Source organism: Rattus norvegicus, chromosome 19 (genome assembly GCF_021556685.1).
Source record: "Rattus norvegicus strain SHRSP/BbbUtx chromosome 19, alternate assembly SHRSP_T2T, whole genome shotgun sequence".
Lineage (NCBI taxonomy): Eukaryota > Metazoa > Chordata > Mammalia > Rodentia > Muridae > Rattus > Rattus norvegicus.
This window is the reverse complement of record NC_141552.1, coordinates 37,748,553-37,758,458: the sequence shown is the minus strand read 5'-3', so window position 1 is coordinate 37,758,458 and position 9,906 is coordinate 37,748,553. Positions and strand designations below refer to the sequence as shown.

Below are 9,906 nucleotides of genomic sequence, written 5' to 3'. Positions count from 1 at the left end.
ATGGGCACTGCTCCATGGGCCACCTGGCAGGAAAAAGAAAAAGTCCCTGACCCCCCGGAAGCCCTGACCACCATGTACTTTTTGCTAACTCATTGTTATGATTATAGCCAAAATAGGTAACATACACGTATGCCTCATTTACTCCACCAATCACATCCCTGTAACCATGTATCTGCTTCTGTAAGCCTGCTTCCTCTCCCCAAAATACTATAAAAAGCCCACCCTGGCTCTGCTAGGTGCGCCAGTCTTCCGAATTGACTGGGATGCCCACAGATACCTGTGTATCCTGATCAATAAAAATCCTCTTGCTGATTGCAGCCTGTGGACTCGGACTGGTCATTGGGCTTGAGGATCTCCCTCCTGAGGGAAGATTCTCTCTGAGAGTCTTACATATGGGGGCTCGTCCGGGATCGGAGATCCTCTGCCTAGAGACCACCGACCACCCACCGGGAGGTAAGCTGGCCAGTGTTTGTCTTGTCCTGTCTTGTCTTGCTTTGTGACTTGTTCTGTAAATGCTTAGTTACTTGGCTCGGGTCTAGACCGTTTGTATTTGGGCAGGCCAGAGAAGGAGCTGACGAGCTCGGATTTCTCCCCCACAGCCCTGGAAGACGTTCCAAGGGTGTTTGGAGCCCGGTTTTTTGGGGCTCAGCCTGTATCGGAAGGATACGTGGTTTTGGGTTGGAGGAGAGAGGAGAGAGCCGGATCCGCTGAAGGATCCGGACCCTTGTCGCCTCTGTCTGAATTTTTGGTTTCAGTTTGACACCGAAGCCGCGCGGTGCGTCTGTCTGTCTGACTGTTGAAATTGTTTGTCTTCTTTGTGTCCTAATTTTCTTTGAACATCTGTGGAAATTGGTTATAGGATGCTTTGTCTTGGTTTTGTTTGTCTGGTTTGTTTTCTGTGGTATTGTCGAGTGTCTTTTTGGCTTTTGTTTCGTTTTTGGACTTTGGACAGATGACTGTGTTTAAAATCTTGGACTGACGACTGTGTTTGAAATCATGAAACTGTTTGCTTTGTTTGTCAAGGAGTTTTACTTGGTCCTCTTGGTGCTTAACTTGGAAATAATTTGCTTGAGAAAAATTGTTTTCTGCTAGGGAGTTTTATCTTTCTCTCTTAGCCTCCTCCCCAAGGAGAGATGCCCCTCCCTTTGCTCCCCTTGTCCATTCTAGCTGCTGTTAACAGTTGTGTATGAAGAACTCCAGGTTAGTGAGTGACCCTGTCTAAAGCAGGTATTAACAAGAGCCTGAAAGCTTTACCTTAGATCCTGAAGAAAAATTCTCCCTGTTGCTTAAACATGCACAGCTTCTAAGGAAGGGACAGCACAGAGTAGGAAAATATAGGGGCTGAGGGTGACAAGCATGCAGGCCTGCTAGCAAGCTGCAGGCTGCGCGTGGGCAGTGGCGCAGCTCAGGCCAAGTCAGCGTAAGAGGAGTTTCAAGGTGATGAGGCCGGCTGGGGTTGACGCTTTGACAACAAAAAGATAATATAAAGTTAGTGGTTGTTTTATGAGACTTTTGGCCCTGAGAAAAAAAATAATAATTCCAGTTGCTGCCTTCAGTGACCAGACCTTCAACACTTGCTCACAGAAGGAGAGTGTTCATTAAGAGAAGTTCTTTAAGGGAGCCTGCCTTATCTGCTGGCCCTATTCCAAGAGAGGAGTTGATCTCCAACATTAAATAACCTTCCCTGTTAGTCATCATTGACATGGAGAGTGCCTTTGATCCTATCCCCACAGCAGCCAGTTCCTGCCCCTGTGTCAAAATGCCCCAGGTTGGGGGACAGAGAAGCCCCTGAGATAGTTTCGGAGGGAATCTACAACAAACTGTGAAGAACTTTGTTTTGTCAGTCAAAATTTAGAATTCAGGCTTTGGCTGTGGCCAAGGTCAGGATTAATGTTTTCTTTTCCATGGGCCTTTAGCCCACTGAGACAGTTTGGTAAAGGGCTGCTACTGAGCTCCTGAAAGTCCCAGGAGAACTGGTTACAATTCTTTTGTCAGCCACTTGGTATCTAGCACCCAGGTCCTAACCATCTCTCCATCCTTTTGTTATTAGTTCTTAAGTCCAGAGAGATGGTTGGTAACAGATCAGCTCCCTCTGCTTGCCGTTCTGTTTCACAGACACAAAGCTTGTGCTTATTTTTACAACAGCCTTTTTGTCCCAAAAAGTCCTCCTGGTTTAGCTGTGTGACTAAATGCTATTTGTCCTCTTCAGTGGACCTCTATTCTCAAGATTCTCTTGTTTTCTCACCATCCCATTTGAGATGCTTGTTAGTAACTGTTACAGGTCTTCTTTACCACTGAGGAAAGACGGAATCCTACTGGAGGCCAGAAAGAATGTTCCAGACATGGATGGAAGACCCTCACTCCTGACTGTTGACTTGAATACCCCTGAAGGTAGGGAGTGCTCCAGGTCTGCCACCAGGCTCCAAAGGTGGGTCTCCGAGGGGCTGGAAAATGCCCCACCAATCTGGCTAAGATAAGGAAAAGATATAAAGAGAGAAAGTTACAGAAATTTAAAGGGTTAAGCTTAGTTGCTGAGAGTTAGTGTAAGTTGCAGAGAAAGTAAAGTTGAAGTGTAGTTACATAAGTGGACAGCATCTAATAGCTGTAGAGGAAGATGCAGAAGATATGAGAGAGAGACTGAGGAAGAGAAAGAGGAAAGAAGGTAAAAAGAGCAGGAAGCTAAGGAAGAAAAGAGACAAAAGGAAAAAGAAGCTAGAGAGCTAAAGAGAGATAAAAGACAGGAGAGGAATATATACTGGCCACAGTAGTTAGGGAACCTAGGAAGACAGTACCTGGCAACAGAAGAGAATTCCTAGCTAAAGATCAGTGTGCCTATCGCAAGGAAAAAGGACACTGGGTCAGGGACTGCCCCAGGAAGAACAAGAGGGGCCTCTCCAGCAGCCCGGAAGGCAAGTCTCTTGGTCCTAGAGTGCTGGCTATCCGCAAAGATAGAAGGGAAGCCTGCCCAGTTGTTTTGTGAATACGGGGGCCCAACACTCTGTGCTCCTACGCCCAAATGGGCTAGTGTCCAGCAAAAGACCTTGAGTACAGGGGACTACCGACAACAAATGATACTCATGGACTACCCGAAGAACAGTGGACCTTGGCGTGGGCCGGGTATCCCACTTGTTCCTTGTGATTCCAGACTGCCCCTACGAGTCTAAACCCTGCAACCCTGCTCCCGGACCTGACCTAGACACCCCCCTTCATGACTGTCAGCAGGTGCTCACTAAAGCACAGGAGTGGCATAAAGATCGGACTGATCAGCCAACAGAGGGGGTAGATGCCATCTGGTTCATAGATGGGAGCAGCTTCTTACAGAAGGAAAAAGATGGGCTGGGGCAGCAGTGGTAGATGGAAACAGAGTCATATGGGCTCAGGCCCTACCAGAAGGCACCACTACTCAGAGAGTAGAGCTCGCTCCCCTCACCAAAGCCCTTGGGCTGAGAAAGAGACTTAACATCTATGTGGACAGCACGTATGCCTTTGCTACAGCCCATCAGCAGAGGAGCCTGCTGACATCTGAGGGCAAGAAAAAAAAGAGATTCTGGCTATGTTAAGGGCCCTCCATGACCCAGCCAGGCCGAGGAAGAGACTCTGGTACACCTCAACGAGAAAGAAGATCCTGCTACAAAAATAGGCAGAGGCCATGATAAAACAAATGCATCAATAGACTCACTTAGGGGTAAGCAAACTCATCCAGACATTTTCAAAAACTAAATATTATGTCACAGGTCTCAAGTATCTCGTGGAACAGATAGTGCACTGATGTATACCATGCCAAAAGGTAACTGTTTTCAGGAAAGTTGACTGTGGTAGGAGGCTCCGTGGGGAACGGCCTAGATACTACTGAGAAGTGGACTTCACAGAGATAAAACCAGGAAAATATGGTTATAAATGTCTCCTAGTGTTTACAGATATCTTTTCAGGAATAGGTAGAAGCTTTCCCCACCAAGCAAGAGACGGCCTCAATAGTCATCAAGAAGATACTGGAAGAAATCTTCCCCCGATTTAGAATGCCCAAGGTAATCTGGTCAGACAACAGCCCTACTTTCATTGCCAAGGTAAGCCAGGGTGTGGCCAAGTATTTAGAGGTCAATTGAAAATTACGTTATATTTACAGACCTCAAAGTTCAGGACAGGTAGAATAAATAAGTAAGACTCTAAAAGAGACCCTGACCAAATTAACCATGGAGACTGGCACAGACTGGGTGACACTCCTTCCCTCTTGCTCTCTTCAGAGCAAGAAATACCCCTTCCAGATTCAGCCTTACCCCCTTTGAGATCTTATATGGGGCCTCAGCTCCCCTGACTATATTAGATGATGTTACTGAACCAACATGTCATAGTAATAATGATTTATATGCCAGGCTAAAAGACCTACAGGTGATACAGAAAGAAATCTGCTCACAGCTGACAGCAGCCTATGCCCCGGAGACCCCTGAGACATCCCATCAGTTCCAGGTTAGAGACTGCAGCTACATACAACGACACGGAGCCCAGACACTCGAGCCTCGCTGGAAAGGACCGTACCTGGTGCTGCTGACCACCCTGACAGCCGTCAATTCTCAGCCCTCACCAGCAGTGTACTAGTTGTTGGGGCTGAGAGCTGGGACCTAGAGGGACACTCAGATCTTCAAAAAGCTCCCTAGACTTAAGTGACTGGGAGGTTGCTATAATGCTTACTTGAGGAGTGTGTTTTAGAAACAAGAATTTCATGTTTGCCTGTTTGCCCTGGGTTCCCTCGGAATAGGTGTAAGGATAGGCTTGATTTTTATTACAAATGATGTAACATTACATATGTTACTACTCCTAACACTTCTTGGGACTGTGCCTCAGGGATCACAACCTATATAAGTTTAGAAGTTCTAAAAGACCTTGGTGTATAGGTTCAGATAGTGTCCAGATTAGAATCCTGATGCTAAAGACTTAATAAGACACAAAAGAGAGTTGAGAATTATTTAAGGCTATCTAGGTGCTACAAGGGCAGCACAAGGACATCTGCTGTTGCCCTACAATGCAAGGCTTATAGAGAATTCAGAACTGCCATTGACTCAGATATAAAAAGAGTAAAAAAGACTTTTTAGCTGACCTCCAAGAACACCTAACCTCCCTCTCAGAGGTAGTCCTTCAAAATAGGAAAAGATTAGACCTGATATTCCTTAAAGAAAGAGTCTGTGTGCTACACTAAAAGAAGAATGTTGTTTCTATGCAGATCAAACAGGAATAATAAGAGATACAGACTTTCAGTCATTCAAACTTTTGTGCTGAGACAACAGTATCAGATGGTGAAACAACAAAAAACAGAGGTACCTTAACCAAGTTGAGTGGAAGATTCCACTCAAGGACAAAAAGAAAATGGGGGAATGAAAGACCCCCTCCCAGAAAGGGAATTGTACAAGCCCAAGGCCCTCAACTATAGAAGTAAAAAGTAAGTTTTTAGATATGTGGGACAAGCTGACCCATCATTTAGACGAAACAGACCAGAAAAGAAAACAAAATGCAGAAACCAGACTAAATTATGGGCACTGCTCCATGGGCCACCTGGCAGGAAAAAGAAAAAGTCCCTGACCCCCCGGAAGCCCTGACCACCATGTACTTTTTGCTAACTCATTGTTATGATTATAGCCAAAATAGGTAACATACACGTATGCCTCATTTACTCCACCAATCACATCCCTGTAACCATGCATCTGCTTCTGTAAGCCTGCTTCTGCTCCCCAAAATACTATAAAAAGCCCACCCTGGCTCTGCTAGGTGCGCCAGTCTTCCGAATTGACTGGGACGCCCACAGATACCTGTGTATCCTGATCAATAAAAATCCTCTTGCTGATTGCAGCCTGTGGACTCGGACTGGTCATTGGGCTTGAGGATCTCCCTCCTGAGGGAAGATTCTCTCTGAGAGTCTTACAATAGAAAAGTATGCTTTTTAACGTCTAGAACCACTTAAAACTGAGCTTATTCGCCGTGTAACTGCAATTCACCTTATGAAACACTAGCGGTGAGTTTATCTTCAAATTCATCTTCCTACAAGCTTTGCCAGCTTGGAAAGAACAGAATTCGCCAAAGAATGTGCGATTCAGACTGGGAAATGCACGTAAGATCTGTGTAGAAAAGTATGCCTTTTACCGCTTAGAACAACTTAAAACTAAGCTTATTCGCCATGTAAGAGCAATTCACATAGTGAAACACTAGCGGTGTGTTTATCTTCAAAGTCATCTTCCTACAAGCTTTGCCAGGTTGGAAGGAACAGAATTCGCCAAAAAATGTGCAATTCAGACTGGGAAACCCACATTTGATCTATATAGAAAAGTATGCTTTTTAACGTCTAGAACAACTTAAAACTAAGCTTATTCGCCGTGTAACTGCAATTCACCTTATGAAACACTAGTGGTGTGTTTATCTTCAAAATCATCTTCCTACAAGCTTTCCCAGGTTGGAACGAACAGAATTCGCCAAAGAATGTGCGATTCAGACTGGGAAATGCACGTATGATCTGTGTAGAAAAGTATGCTTTTTACCGTCTACAACAACTTAAAACTGAGCTTATTCGCCATGTAACTGCAGTTCACATTGTGAAACACTAGCGCTGTCTTTATCTTCAGAGTCATCAACCTACAAGCTTTGCCAGCTTGGAACGAACAGAATTCGCCAAAGAATGTGCGATTGAGACTGGGAAACGCATGTTCCATCTATATACAAATGTAAGCTTTTTACCGTCTAGAACAACTTAAAACTAAGCCAGGTAACTGCAATTCACTTTATGAAGCATTCTCGGTGTGTTTATCTTCAAATTCATCTTACTACAAGCTTTGCTAGGTTAGAACGAACAGAATTCGCCAAAGAATGTGCGATTCAGACTGGGAAATGCAGGTATGATCTGTGTAGAAAAGTATGCTTTTTACCGTCTACAACAACTTAAAACAAAGCTTATTCGCCATGTAACACCAATTAACATTGTGAAACACTAGCGCTGTGTTTATCTTCAAAGTCATCTTCCTACAATCTTTGCCAGCTTGGAACGAACAGAATTCGCCAAGAATGTGCGATTCAGACTGGGAAACCCACATTTGATCTATATAGAAAAGTATGCTTTTTAACGTCTAGAACCACTTAAAACTGAGCTTATTCGCCGTGTAACTGCAATTCACCTTATGAAACACTAGCGGTGAGTTTATCTTCAAATTCATCTTCCTACAAGCTTTGCCAGCTTGGAAAAAACAGAATTCGCCAAAGAATGTGCGATTCAGACTGGGAAATGCACGTATGATCTGTGTAAAAAAGTATGCTTTTAACCGTCTAGAACAACTTAAAACTAAGCATATTCGCCATGTAACAGCAGTTCACATTGTGAAACACTAGAGCTGTGTTTATCTTCAGAGTCATCTTCCTACAAGCTTTGCCAGCTTGGAATGAACAGAATTCGCCAAAGAATGTGCGATTCAGACTGGGAAACGCAGGTTTTGTCTATGGAGAATAGTATGCTTTTTACTGTGGAGAACCACTTAAAAAAACTAAGCTTATCCTCAAGTAATAGGAATTCACTTTGTGAAACAGCAGCTGTGAGTTTATTTTCAAAGTCATCTTCCTACAAGGTTTGCCAGCTTAGAACGAACAAAATTCTAGAAACACTTAAAACTCAGCTTATTCGCCATATAACTGCAATTCACTTTATGAAACACTAGCGGTGTGTTTATCTTCAAATTCATCTTCCTACAAGCTTTGCCAAGTTGGAACGAACAGAATTCGCCAATGAATGTGCGATTCAGACTGGGAAATGCACGTATGATCTGGGTGGAAAAGTAGGCTTTTTACCGTCTACAACAACTTAAAACTAAGCTTATTCGCCATGTAACAGCAGTTCACATTGTGAAACACTAGCGCTGTGTTTATCTTCAAAGTCATCTTCCTACAAGCTTTGCCAGCTTTGAACGAACAAAATTCGCCAAAGAATGTGCGATTCAGACTGGGAAACCCACATTTGATCTATATGGAAAAGTATGCTTTTTAACGTCTAGAACAACTTAAAACTAAGCTTATTCGCCAGGTAAGAGCAATTTACATAGTGAAACAGTAGCGCTGTGTTTATCTTCAAAGTCATCTTCCTACAACTTTGCCAGCTGGAAGGAACAGAATACGCCAAAGACTGTGCGATTCAGACTGGGAAACCCACATTTGATCTATATAGAAAAGTATGCTTTTTAACGTCTAGAACCACTTAAAACTGAGCTTATTCGCCGTGTAACTGCAATTCACCTTATGAAACACTAGCGGTGAGTATATCTTCAAATTCATCTTCCTACAAGCTTTGCCAGCTTGGAAAAAACAGAATTCGCAAAAGAATGTGCGATTCAGACTGGGAAATGCACGTAAGATCTGTGTTGAAAAGTATGCTTTTTACTGTCTAGAACAACTTAAAACTAAGCTTATTCGCCATGTAAGAGCAATTCACATAGGGAAACACTAGCGCTGTGTTTATCTTCAAAGTCATCTTCCTACAAGCTTTGCCGGCATGGAACGAACAGAATTCGCCAAACAATGTACGATTCAAACTGGGAAACGCAGGTTTTGTCTATGGAGAAACGTATGCTCTTTACCGTGGACAACCACTTAAAAAAAATTAAGATTATTTGTCAAGTAATATCAATTCACTTTGTGAAACACCAGATGTGTGTTTATCTTCAAAGTCATCTTCCTACAAGCTTTGCCATCTTGGAATGAACCGAATTCGCCAAAGACTGTGCGATTCAGACTGGGAAATGCAGGTTTTGTCTATGGAGAATAGTATGCTTTTTACCGTGGAGAACCACTTAAAAAAACTAAGCTTATCCTCAAGTAATAGGAACTCACTTTGTGAAACAGCAGCTGTGAGTTTATTTTCAAAGTCATCTTAGACAAGGTTTGCCAGCTTAGAACGAACAAAATTCTAGAAGCACTTAAAACTCAGCTTATTCGCCATGTAAATGCAATTCACTTTATGAAACACTATCGGTGTGTTTATCTTCAAATTCATCTTACTACAAGCTTTGCCAGGTTGGAACGAACAGAATTCGCCAAAGAATGTGCGATTCAGACTGGGAAATGCATGTATGATCTGTGTAGAAAAGTATCCTTTTTACCGTCTACAACAACTTAAAACTGAGCTTATTCGCCATGTAACACCAATTAACATTGTGAAACACTAGCGCTGTGTTTATCTTCAAAGTCATCTTCCTACAAGCTTTGCCAGCTTGGAACGAACAGAATTCGTCAAAGAATGTGCGATTCAGACTGGGAAACCCACATTTGATGTATATAGAAAAGCATGCTTTTTAACGTCTAGAACAACTTAAAACTACGCTTGTTCGCCGTGTAACTGCACTTCACCTTATGAAACACTAGTGGTGTGTTTATCTTCAAATTCATCTTCCTACAAGCTTTGCCAGCTTGGAAAGAACAGAATTCGCCAAAGAATATGCGATTCAGACTGGGAAATGCACGTAAGATCTGTGTAGAAAAGTATGCTTTTTACTGTCTAGAACAACTTAAAACTAAGCTTATTCGCCATGTAAGAGCAATTCACATAGTGAAACACTAGCGCTGTGTTTATCTTCAAAGTCATCTTCCTACAAGCTTTGCCGGCATGGAACGAACAGAATTCGCCAAAGAATGTGCGATTCAAACTGCGATACGCAGGTTTTGTCTATGGAGAAACGTATGCTCTTTACCGTGGAGAACCACTTAAAAAAACTAAGATTATTCGTCAAGTAACATCAATTCACTTTGTGAAACACCAGCTGTGTGTTTATCTCAAAGTCATCTTCCTACAAGCTTCGCCATCTTGGAACGAACCGAATTTGCCAAAGACTGTGCGATTCAGACTGGGAAACGCAGGTTTTGTCTATGGAGAATAGTATGCTTTTTACA

The 9,906-nt window shown here is 43.0% G+C and overlaps 1 long non-coding RNA gene across 1 annotated transcript; it reads left to right on the top strand.

Annotated features, from left to right (window-relative positions):
• The first annotated feature begins 753 nt into the window (after positions 1 to 753).
• LOC147999386 (uncharacterized) lies at positions 754 to 5,838 on the top strand. Its single transcript, XR_015643592.1, has 2 exons — positions 754 to 2,391; positions 3,930 to 5,838. It is a non-coding gene; the product is annotated as an uncharacterized LOC147999386 (long non-coding RNA).
• Positions 5,839 to 9,906: the final 4,068 nt, after the last annotated feature.